Source organism: Apteryx rowi, unplaced genomic scaffold (genome assembly GCF_003343035.1).
Source record: "Apteryx rowi isolate R43461 unplaced genomic scaffold, aptRow1 scaffold_159, whole genome shotgun sequence".
Classification (NCBI taxonomy): Eukaryota; Metazoa; Chordata; class Aves; order Apterygiformes; family Apterygidae; genus Apteryx; species Apteryx rowi.
The window spans coordinates 968,151-980,298 of NW_020447852.1; the positions used below are offsets into that span (position 1 = coordinate 968,151).

Here is a 12,148-nt window from a genome sequence, read left to right on the forward strand (position 1 = left end):
AGCTTAGGAAGCATTAGGTAATAGTGCAGTCCAAGAACCTCACTAGAGGGAAACAACTCCATATTGTTGGCTATTTATATTACTAACTTTTACTCCAAAGTATACCACCACACAAACAAAATCACTAAAATGTCACCACTTGGGAGAAAGAGGACAGTAACTGGCAACAAGGAACATGCAGAATACAGTTCAACGTGGGGAACATAAACCACACAGTCAAATGCTATTTCTACATGAAGTTGAGGAAGGTTTCCATGCCCTTGTAAGAGCAGATGGCACTTTGTGTTAAATACCCCCATCATACAGTAAGATGAATGGGACAAAAGGAGTCTGATTCTTGTCATACTGGCTTGGCCTTGGAATAGCTCCAGTTTATTTTGAAAAGGAATATCTCCCACTTTACCACAGCTTTAGACACTCTGCAAACACATTCTTCTTAATATATAACCTAAAGAATTGTTTCCAACAGTGTAACTACAGCAAATCCCTTTTCAATGTACTATTTTTTTCCCCCCCAATGTAGCTTACGTTCACAGAAAGGTTTCAGCCACTTTCATATTATGACAACCCATACACCCACTCATATTTTCAGGCATAGACAAGTCCTAAGCAGGAGGAGAACTGGGCCAATGTATTTGTTTTGGAAAATATTTAAGGACAGGATTTTGAAACTTCTGTTTCCAGAAACATTTGTATTCCAAACCGAAAGCTTGCCCTTAACCAAGAGCATTTGCCCTTCAGTCTGAGAGTAGCCAAGCATATCATGTTACTGTGCCTACTCACAGTCAGTTGTAAAGCTGCACAGCTGTATTTCAGTCATGGCCTATATCTGCACTAAAATTCACTTCAAAAGCATTCAGTGTCTATTTACCAAGAGGATGGGAAGTTACACTACACTGTTTCCTTAACTATAGTCCTTTTAAGTATTTTACTACTTATACTACTCCATGAAGGAGGACATTTGATATAACTGTAGGAAGCAGAATACCTTTACAGAAAATAGAGAGGCTTATAATAAGCCAGAGTGAAACATCTTTATTACTGAAGCAGCCTGGTACTGCGAAAGCCTTAAATTGAGAAAGAGAAAGCAGTATGAATGTACCATTAAACATGCAATTTTCTGTTCTATTTAGTGTTTAAAAATAAAAAATAATAATAATAATGCACACTAGGAAATAAACATATTGTACATTTAGTACATGCTTACTTAAACTCCATAACCCTAAACCCTGAACAGATTAGAAGTGCACATTAGCACTTATCATACAGATCAGCGTATTTTTCCTTTACAATATCAGCTGCACAATACTGGGACATAAGAAATGCCTTTAAAACAGGAGGAAATCTGTACATTTCAAACTCAGACTCCCGCAGCTTAATCAAATGTGTTTTCAGTATGAAGTGAGTTCTTGTATTTAAGCTACAACAGATATATGACTGATAGTATGCCATCTTAGCAACTGCTTTTCACAGAGATATGTCTTAATACTGCAGCATTTTCAAACACTTCATGCAGATATTCCTTTAAAAGTTACACTGACAAAACTATTTTCACCCTTTTGGAAAATACTTGATGACTATTTAATTTTCTGTGTCTTTAATAGTCTGGACTCCAATATTTCCTTTTTGTCTCAGTTCTAAGCACCACACAGTTAAAGATTTTAGCCAAACCACATGCTTTTAAGGAAAAAATAGACAAAAAGCTATATTCCAACATACCTTGAAAGGAGAGTAGCATTCACTCCCAGCTGTTTGACTTTTCAATAGCTTTACTCACACTCCAGTGCTCCCAAGAATCATGTCACAACCACTGTAGCTTACAATCAGAAGCAGAGGCAGATTTCTCTCGCACACCCTCTTCCTCTTCTCTGCGTATCTGACAGCTGTACACTTTTTTTGGACTGTAACAGGACTTGTCTCCCAACCCTTTTGCCACTCTGATAAATAATCCCCTCCTGCTATTAAGAGCATGCTGCCATTATATCTTAAAAGCACGTCACAGCTTGTATGCAGTAGCTGTGAGAAAGCTGCATTTATTTATACAGGAAGCTTGAGTACAGCACTTCCTACTTCCCATCTGAGTCTCAATTCAACTGCAGGTGATTACTTAAATCCTGTCAGATTCCAGCCAACACATACCCTAACCTTCCTATTTTGCATATCCATCCTGCTTTTAATTTTAACTCCCATCTGACCCCTGACAAGATAAAACTGAAAGAGAGAAAGCATTAAATGTGACACTCATAAAAAAAACTCTCAATTGCCGTTTAACCTGTTTTAGGATAGCAATCTGTGCAGCAGCTGACCTATTGGCAGATGATGCATGAAACATTGTTGGCTTCTGCCTATCTCCACATGTGAAAAATGTGTTCTAAAAGCAAAGTGATTGCTTCATGCTGGAGGGGAGTCAAACTCTAAACTCACAAATAGAGTATCAGTGAACTTTCAAATTTAAGTGCTTAACTGTGCTCAGCTTATTTTGTCAATATTAAATTTTGACTCCTTAAGCTATGAGTTTATGCAAAAGAGGTTAGAAATTCTGCAGTTCTGTACTCCATACTTGGGGAGAGACAGTGTGATTCGCAGGAGCAGGTATTATGCTGTATGACACCAAACCCTCAAGAAATTTTCTCTTCCTGCTATAGGAAAAGTACACACCCATCGATAAGAAGTACAGATATATCAGGGTGCAGTGGATGTAGAAAAACAGAGGAAGAAACAAGTATAGATGCTAATCTATAATTTTCTTTTTATGATAAAATAAGTTTACTTTGTGCTTTGTGCAATTATTGCTGGCATTTTGCCTTCAGTACTTTACTGTGGAGACTGATGTATAGGCATTTCTTTGGGGGTATATGGAAGCTCATAAATGAATTTCTAGTTTTTTTCAGACAATTATATTGCATCAGAAGAATTTAAGGAAATGCCAGAAAGCTGGTGCAGCTGAATTCAGCTTGCTTGCACCTATGTATTACAGCTTTGTTTGAATTATAAGATCACATACTTTTTCCCCCCTTGGAAGAAGTACAGACTTTATCAATCTACTTGACATTGGATGTTTTGTATAATTTTGTATCTGGGGAAGGAGGGTATAGTACCCAGAAAAAATATAGCCATTCCAACATGTGGAATCATGTTGATCCCTAAAGTGTTCATCAGTCAAATTAGGTCAGCTAGAGCCATATTGCAGACATTGCCACTTGAGCTAACAGAGCAATTCCCAGCAGTAATAGGCTTTCATCCTCAGCAGGGACCAGTCCTAGACAGTAGACAAAAAACACTTGGCTTCAGAGCTATGTGTTAGACTGAAGAGCAGTAGTGAAAATGTGGAATTCTGTGTTCAACTCCACAATTAGAAAAAGAATATCCTTCAATGGCTAGGTTTTTATCTTCCATCTCTTTTCCAAGTGCCAATCAACTTCAGCCTCTATCACTGTCTTTTTCATTAACTCCCCTCTCTTTTTCCTCCTTCTGTACTAGCTCTTCTTCCTGCAACTTCTACCTTTGCTACTATGCCTCCATCACGCAGGTACTTGTTAGGCAGCAGAAGAAACAGCAAGAAAAATCTTCCTGCTCTCTACTCCTGTGTCCAGTGCCACAGTCCTTCAACAGCAAAAGCACAATTATCTTAAGAAGGAGAGTGGTGAGAGAGGAAGGATGAAGGAAGTCGAGTCACTCATATAGGTGTAGGGATAATGGGAGGGTGGTCCAGAAATGGAGCAGGCGTTTCCAGGCAGTAACAAAGGCAGCAACAGCATCTGCTTTGGTACTTTCTCCTTGCTGGCCCAATAAAACAAAAACAGAAGCTTCACTGCAGTAGCCTCCAGCAGTCAGAAGAAACAACTGCAAATAAAAGCTAAGTCATCCTTCCTTCAGTTACATGATCAGACTTGCTTGCTTCCAAGGGGCCTGCTCTTTTGAATTACGAAAACTATATTAATCCATTAAAATGCTGATAAATTCTGGAAACTTCAGCTGCAAACAGCACATGATATTTTATCCAGTGTCCTACTATGTATCTCTCTGCATGAGAGTTACAATTTGACTGCACAAGAATGCAAAACTGCTGCATGTTCACAGCAATCTAATTTCCCTTAAGCATCACAGAATTGGTGAGAAATATTACAAATGTTTCTCAGGCATTTAATTTTCTGGAACATGCTAGCATGTTCAAGTTTCAAGCATTTCACTTCTAGACTAGCAAGTCCTAACCCGTGGTCCCAGCTTTACATACAGGGCAATCACTCACTGATACTCTGTGGACAACTGGCTATTCCCCTGCTTTTGTCTTCGCTTCTCTGCTTACACAGGATCTTCACAGCAAAGAGGAGTCCAAGGTGACATGGTGCTGTACCAGAGGTAAGGCCATAAGCATTTGAGATGATTGACATTGATGATTCTTTTCATTACCATCACCAAAAGTTCTGAGCTGGACTGTTATGAGCTCTTCTGTCAAAATAATTTCCTTATCAGCTGTACGTCAAACTCAGGTACCTCATAATTTTACAGAAATACATCTTCTTGGCAAGCTACTTTCGTGAAGTGTTATGAGTCATGATAAAATTGCTGCTCACCTGAAATCTGTGAATCTCTCAATCCAAAATGATTAATTTCCCATTTTGGCCAACAGATAAAATAAAAAATACAGCACAGAATGTCACACAGTGCCAGTCATGTCACAAACTAATCCCTCCCCATTTAATATTTTCTTCAATCACAGTGGTACAAAGCATAATTAATTTTTTGGACACTCATAACTGACACTCTTATAAACTTGGGTGTGGGGGAATCCCTGACCTGAGATAATACATGCCAAAATGCAGAATCACAGTGAATTTTCACTTGAGTTAATAGTCTGAATAAGAGTAAAGGTTGATTTCTAAAGTTACTGTGTTATCCTTGCAGCTATTCTAAATACTTACAAAATGACTAAGCCATCCTGGCATTAACTAAAATTACTAATTAATTTATGAGGTAGTTGGGTAAAAAAGTAATAGCATGACCACTGAAAAGATCTCTCACATCCCACAAGCAGAATACCATTAACAGCAAATGAAGACACTGAGTTAGTGTAAAACTAACAAACAGTTTCATTATAATTCTCCATAAAGAACTAGGAATACCTCTGAGGGAAAAAAAAGAAATTGTCACTACACTGATTCACAACTATTCAATTAATAAGAAGGAAATAGCCCCACAAAATTACTATCCATAGGTATAAAATAAAAACAGGTTTTGTGACAAACTTTCTAAACTCAGGGCCTAACTCCTGTTCAGAGAAAAACTTGTCTATATTCATTTCACTCACTGTACATGAAAATCACCTATTTTCCTACATAAAAATGTATTTGTATATGTAAGAGAGACCATACCACAAGCAGAACAGGTCTTAATGTGTAACATAACTGATGTTAGAAACAAAGACATTTTTTTTGTCCACTGAATATACTTTTAATATCTGAAGTTGCAAGTACAGGGCCCCTAATGTCTTGAGCTAAGAATAGTTTTCTTCAGTGAAAAACTATTTTAAAGGGGGATTCCACCACCAGAAGTCATTTGCACTAGCTTCATGAAGCTAATGCCTTAAAAAAGAATCTCTATTCTATATATCTATAGAATATATATATATTTATATATACATATAAAAAATCATACAGAGAATGCTAGAAATTAGACGTCAGTGTAAAAAAACAGAACTATGTAATATTTTGCGTGCATATAAGCTTTACTCAGAATAGCTACAAGAAAATCAAGATCACATCTTTTCCTGTTTAAATAACTCTATTGTTCTACGACTCTGACTTGGTATGCAAGTCACTCTCTGACAAACCAGGCTTGAAATCTTAATTATTCCCTTTAGCTAAAACATACTAAAGCTTTATTATAAGGTGTTTTGAAGTGAAATAAATCAAGTTAAATTATTTTGAAAGAGTAGTAGGTACAAGCCTAAAGAGCTTTTTTTTTTTTTACAGTAAAAAAGTGAGTGGGATGGCACACTGTCTACTGAACATTTATAATCCTTATTATCTCAAAACATTTGGCTTTGTCTCAGACAGACACAAAGAAAAGTTGAGAAGTGACTTGCAGTCACTGTGCTCTATGAATAAAGCAAAATGCAATATTCATTAAAATTTGTTGGCACAGCAGACCATCTCCAAACAAAACACAATCATATGTCTTCCACAAAACATTATTTCTTCTCTACAGATATTTTTCCCTGTGTTTATAATTTGAAGTACTTCCTGACGTACTGGAAATTTGCTATTAGTATTTGTCCCATACAGAACAGTGCCAGATGAAAGAAACATAGTCTCACCAGAAAATAGTAAGAAGACAGTCTGTTACCCCAGAGGGACCTCTGTGTTTGGGGTGCTCAGAGGTCTTTGCTTAAAGACCTACGGCAATGGCTTTGACAGCACATTTGGGGGATTCCAGCGTAATTTGGCTTCTTGGATCCTGCAAGTATTAAGAGCAAGTATATTTACCTCCCCTGAAAACCCTGTTCAGAGCAGAGCTTTACTGGTAGTGCTGTCAGGAGCAGGGTCTTCGTTGCCAGCAACCAGACAGCTCTGCCAAAGCTCTACAGAAATTGTTAAATTCCTCTGGCTCCTGGCCGATCACTAGGGCTGCTCAGTTGTGTGAAGAACCAGCCAGGGAAAAGAAAACAAGCTGAGTTGATACGAATCTGCCATAACTAAAATGGTGACAAGTTGCCACTGAATGACCAACAGCCAGCCCAGGAGCAGCCGGTGCAACCCTCCAATGCAGGGTCTGTGCTCAGCTACCTCTTTGCAGGGGTCCCTCAGACCCAAGGAGGGGACGGGTTACCATCACCCCTCCCCTCACCTTCTCCTATGCCAGCAACATGCCAGTCAGAGACAGCAGTCATGGGACATGACAGCTCTACTTCCAGTCCTGTGGCAGCAGAGCATGCAAGACACTTTTCAGGGACTTGGAGACCACCCTGCCCAAATGGGTCCAGTTCCCTGGCTGGGAGAAGTAGTTATGCTGTTGAAAACAAATCTTTTCCCCAAAGCAGCACCCCACCATGAACTGCCAGAAAAAAAATAAAACCAAACAGCTTGCCTTGCTCTCACACTCATATGTAATACATACTGATATCAAGCTGCTGAGGTCTCCTGTGGATCAGATAACAGGTGAGAATTTATAGCTGTCTAAAGAGTAATTTGTAAACTATCATTCACAGGACCATGTTACATATGCACAAAGAGGAGACACTGAAGCTTTGCTATTCTTCTGCTCTCTCTTAAAGTAAGCAGGCATTTTTAACAAGAGTGTATAAAGATTGCATGGGTAAAACTTAAGGCTTAGTTAAAAAAAACTTATTGTCTATTAACTATGCTCACAACTAGCTTCAGAGCATGGCACAGGCTTTAAATTAGGAACAGAATTTTTTTTCTTTTTGGCTATGTACCCAAAGTGACACAATCTGTTGACTTTTAATCAAGTGCTTTGGTAATGTACCTAGAATTGCAGTGACTCCAGACATCAGAATCACAATCAATTTAAAAACTGAGAGGGCAAAACCATACTGGTAGCCAGGACAGGAAACTTCTTCTGTAACAGAGGAGGTCACCAACCTGTCCTTGTAATGAGAAAAAAAATGCGCACGCAGTTTTCACTCCTCCATTTCTACTGCTTCTTCTGTCCTGCCTCAAACTCCCCACTGCCCTTTTTTGGAAATATTAGAAAACAGCTTTATTCCAACCTAATGCAGTCTCTTAGGTGATGTCATTGCCCTAGCCTGGTGTGGCTCTATCTACAGGCTTAAAAAACAGCAAGGGGCAAGGAGTGAAAGCAGCTTAATGATGCATTTCGGCCCAGACCTTACTGTTTTAACTGTATCTGCCAGCATGGGGGATGGACAGGTCAGAGATGAGATAGAGATGAGGCACCTAATTTTATGTCAATTAAAGCCAATGGCAGGGGCTTCCACAGACATCCGACAGACAGAACCAAGGTGTGGAGCTAAAACATATCTTTGATTCACATATGAAATTWCCCCTTTTCTTTAGTATTTAGGCAAAACAAGGACTTACCCATTGATTAATTTAGGGTGAGAAATGGCATCCAAGTTGTGAGGAATTCCTCTGGTGGATTGACTGTGCCTGGAAATTCCGGAACCAAAACACACCCACCTAGGAAAATTGAGAATTTGTCCCTTTCTTCCAGCATTCCTCCCCTTACTTGATTCTGAGAGGGTTTTTCTTCCCCCCTCTCTTTCTCTGTTCCCCTCATCTTTATAGTCTCCTTTCTCTACCCTAATTTACATCTCTCCCATTTATGGCGAGACCAGATGAGGAAAGGTTTGTCCAGATACATTTTACTCCGTATGCAATTTAATCATGTGGCTACATAATCTCTCCTAATTGAGCGTGACACCATAGGGCTGTTTGAGTAAGCCTGTCTTCGCCCTGGTATTTTAGGCTGGCCACCTATGCAATTGCAGCATCCCATAAGGCCACATTACCACTTCCCAGATGTTGAGCAGCAAATTCTTAAAACATGCTCAATTGTTTGCTGGCAGTCATCTGATGATACCACAGCTGCGGCAACAAAATGCAGGACTGCTCTGTACTCAGGTCCCTTGTTAAGACGGTGACAAAAATTTCCCCCACCTCTACTCAGAGCAGAGAAGAGAGGAATTACAACAGTCTCCTTGAAAGGAGATGTTTAACACATACCACCTAGCAAGTGGTGGTTAAATTCAACAATCCCCAAATTAGCATAGCAGGAGCTCAAAAATAAGCAGATTGCTTGCTGCATGCAAGTGACGTAAGGATTTTTTCAGTTGCCCTGAAACATTTGGGGTTTTTTAATTCCATGCTGTTTACTTTTGAGTTTCTTACATTCAAGTGCCAGATAAGTTTATTAGAAATATATACTTTTTACCTAGTAATTTTTTAAAAATCTCTTGTAAAACTATATATATCATTTTTGGCAGAGAGAATCTCTAGATAAAGGAAGACAAGTTTTACAAGACCTAGGAGGGGCAGAAGGGCAAGAGACATACCAAACCTTTGCTTTTCCAAACACTGCTGAAGTCCAAGTAAATAGTGTTTTCTGCTTCATTACTATCTGCAGCCATTGAAGAAACGACAAGGAAACTCATCTTTTTGTTAAGTATGACTTCATTTTCAAAAATTCACTGCCTCTGTTTAACTTCCCTATACTTATCAGAAAGAAATTTAAATAGATTTTGGTATATCCTCCAACTTTTCATTTTATATATTCATATGCATTTCCTGTGGTATGACAAAACAAACAAGTTAATGAAGCCTGGTTTCTAAGGATTTGTGTCCCTTAAACTCTATTGAATTTTACCACCAAAAGAATAAACCCGAATTATTTATATATTTGTCCAATATCAATAAATTTGTTCCCAGAGAGAATCACTTTGCATCATATGTTATTAACAAAGCTTTGAAATGTGAACTCTGAACCCATGTATACTGCATGAGTTTTATCTTTCTGTGACCAGGGTACATGAATTCAAGGATGCATTGTGAAGAAAATACATACAGTGAACTCTGCCTACTTGTAAATAACTAACTTTTCTCCCTTCATTATCCTTAGGATAATTGTCTACACACTTGCAATTTGCAAATCTGGAGAAAAGACAATTTCCCAAGCTATAGGGTAGTCACAGGAATGGAGATGCTGCATTGTGGAAGATGAAAAGAAGGATTTACATAGGAGAAGAAACAACTGGTCCACTTGCATGAAAAAAGTTATGACATCTCTCACTTTCCATATGACCTAAGTTACTTAGGTCAGCTCCCACTCTCTCTACGGGAAGGAGATAGTAAGAAGTTTCCAGGATCTTGCAATCTGCCAAGGAGGTATGAAGGAACCTGAAGGTTAAGGAGAAGCAGGGGCCAAAGGTAGGGAAACTATTTGAATCCCTTGAATAAGAAAAGAACTGCATGAAAAGACTGAGCATAACAGTCTCCTGTCTTTCCCAGCTTTCAATTCATTCATAGAGTACATTTACTATATGGAAAAGAAGAAAGAGAAAGGGAGGGAAAATCATACACAATTTCAGAATATCTCTAACATTGCATGAAAAACATACCAAAAAAAAGCCATTTCAATATAACATATTTGCTATATTGCTAATATTTGCTAATTGATTTTTTTCCTTTCTATGACCAGCTCTTAAAATAACCTTTCAAGTTATTGTCTAACTTCATGGTTTTTTGAGCAACAAAAAACGAAAAGCTGACAAAGAGCATTCCATCACTTTCCCCAGTAGCCTCGCGCAGAGCGAGCTCAGTGGTGGACTACAGACATGAAGCATCCCCACATCCCTGCTGGCAATCACAAATGTCTCACCATCCTCCTGGTGTCCCAGGGAGCAGCTGCTGCAGGCTTCGGCTGTGAAAGCAGCAGGAAGCACCTCACTGGGCTGACAGAACTAGAACAAATATGCTGCTTCCGACTGAGCAAACCTCAGAGAAATTATCCAGCACAACTTGGTAAAGACTGAGAAGTTCCATCTGAGATCCTTTTGAAATATGGTTATCATCAGAATATGCCAAAGAAACAATGCGTATGATAATGGATTCTTGTCTTTGGGTTAAAAAAAGTATCATATCATGACATGATATGTAGCATGTAGCATCCAAACTTTGTACATGAAAACAGATTTTGGACAGCAGGAGGGGGCAACTTATTTCCACTACGATTTTATTCTTGATTATATTGTTTTAGGGATTTGAAGAGTTTCTAGCAGTTGTGTTTTACTGTTCTTTTAGGAACAGTAATTTGTCTGCCTTCAAGCAAAATGACAGGAAGCATGAATGAAGACTGTTTAAAAACTAGCATAACAACTTCCTAACAACTTCCCAACATTTTTGGTTTTGTGACCTGAGTGGATATTTGTGTGTGTGTTCACTGTGGGAAATCTCCTTCTAGTGACTCATCATTTTTGATGCAATATTTTACATAAAGCCAACAGTTGATCTATTATGTCATTTCTTCTGTTGTGAATGGGATTAGGAGAGAGAAAAGGAAACTGAAAAACACTATAGGAAGAATAAATAAATTGGATGTTTTACAGGAAAATAGACAGATGTTCTGCTGCAGTTAATTTCCACTAAGTGCAGCAGAGTACAGAGTGAATGGAAATGGTGATGGTGCAGGAAAAATTACAAGAGTCAGCTTCAGCTCTTTGACCATCTATCCAGCAAGCACGGTGGTTGTTTTAGCTTGCTTCAACTAGCAGCAAGCACCCAAGAATCCTTTGTCACTTAGCGATAATCAGAATGCATAGCACTGCCAATACTATGACATTTTGAGTTTGGACACCACGTGGGCCAAGAGGTCCATCCATCACTGTGTCCTGGTTCAGACCACGCAAATTGTGTTACTTGAATTGTATCAATGTTTAAGATTTCTGGCCTGTTATAGTATCCCCAAAGTGATGACAAAGATCTCTGCTGCCTCTTTACCATCTTTGGAGTGGGCTAGAAAACCTTGCCCCAAAATTTTATCTTTTCAAATGAAAATTCTTTGAGAATATTACACAGTGCTGATAAAGTTAAAATACTGAAGGGCTTGATTGTTGTACAAGTGCTTTCAGGCATGCTGTTGGAAGAAAAGTCAATGAGAAAATGACTTTCCTCATTCAGAAGGTATTGTAAAGTAAGATTTTCCTCAGAAATGAAGATTTATTAATTAAGTAGATTTTATGCTCTAAATTTGTACATAAGGAAATTGTTTGGTGAGCAGCAAAGTTAATGAAGCCTGGTTTCTAAGGATTTGTGTTCCTTAAACTCTGTTGAATTTTACCACCAAAAGAATAACCCCAGCTCCCTGATAGCCCTTACAATATTCCCCTGGACCAGGGGCAGTGTAAGTTATGATTTGCGTTGACCCACATACATGCTGATTAGTCAGCCTACTGTATGAGGCAGATTTGCTGATTGGATGCTACCAGAAAACATGCAGGTGTGGAGCACTGCCTGCCTTTTTTCATTGATGGCTTGAAAAGCTGTCAAGGGGACTGACAGACAAACAGCGTAATCCACAAGTTTTACTTCCCTAAGAAATCAGGCTAAGCACAACACTTAACTCAGTTCCCAGGCTTCAAGGATTAGACTGATGATTTCACAAAAAAGTGGCA

The 12,148-nt window shown here is 38.7% G+C and overlaps 1 protein-coding gene across 2 annotated transcripts in view; it reads right to left on the bottom strand.

Annotated features, from left to right (window-relative positions):
• Window positions 1-1,989, bottom strand: part of RNF144B (ring finger protein 144B) — a 61,573-nt gene extending 59,584 nt beyond the window's left edge. For both annotated transcript variants that reach the window (XM_026059533.1, XM_026059532.1), the window contains exon 1: window positions 1,720-1,989. The gene's annotated coding sequence lies outside the window, so the exon portion shown is untranslated. The remainder of the gene's footprint in view (window positions 1-1,719) is intronic.
• Window positions 1,990-12,148: the final 10,159 nt, after the last annotated feature.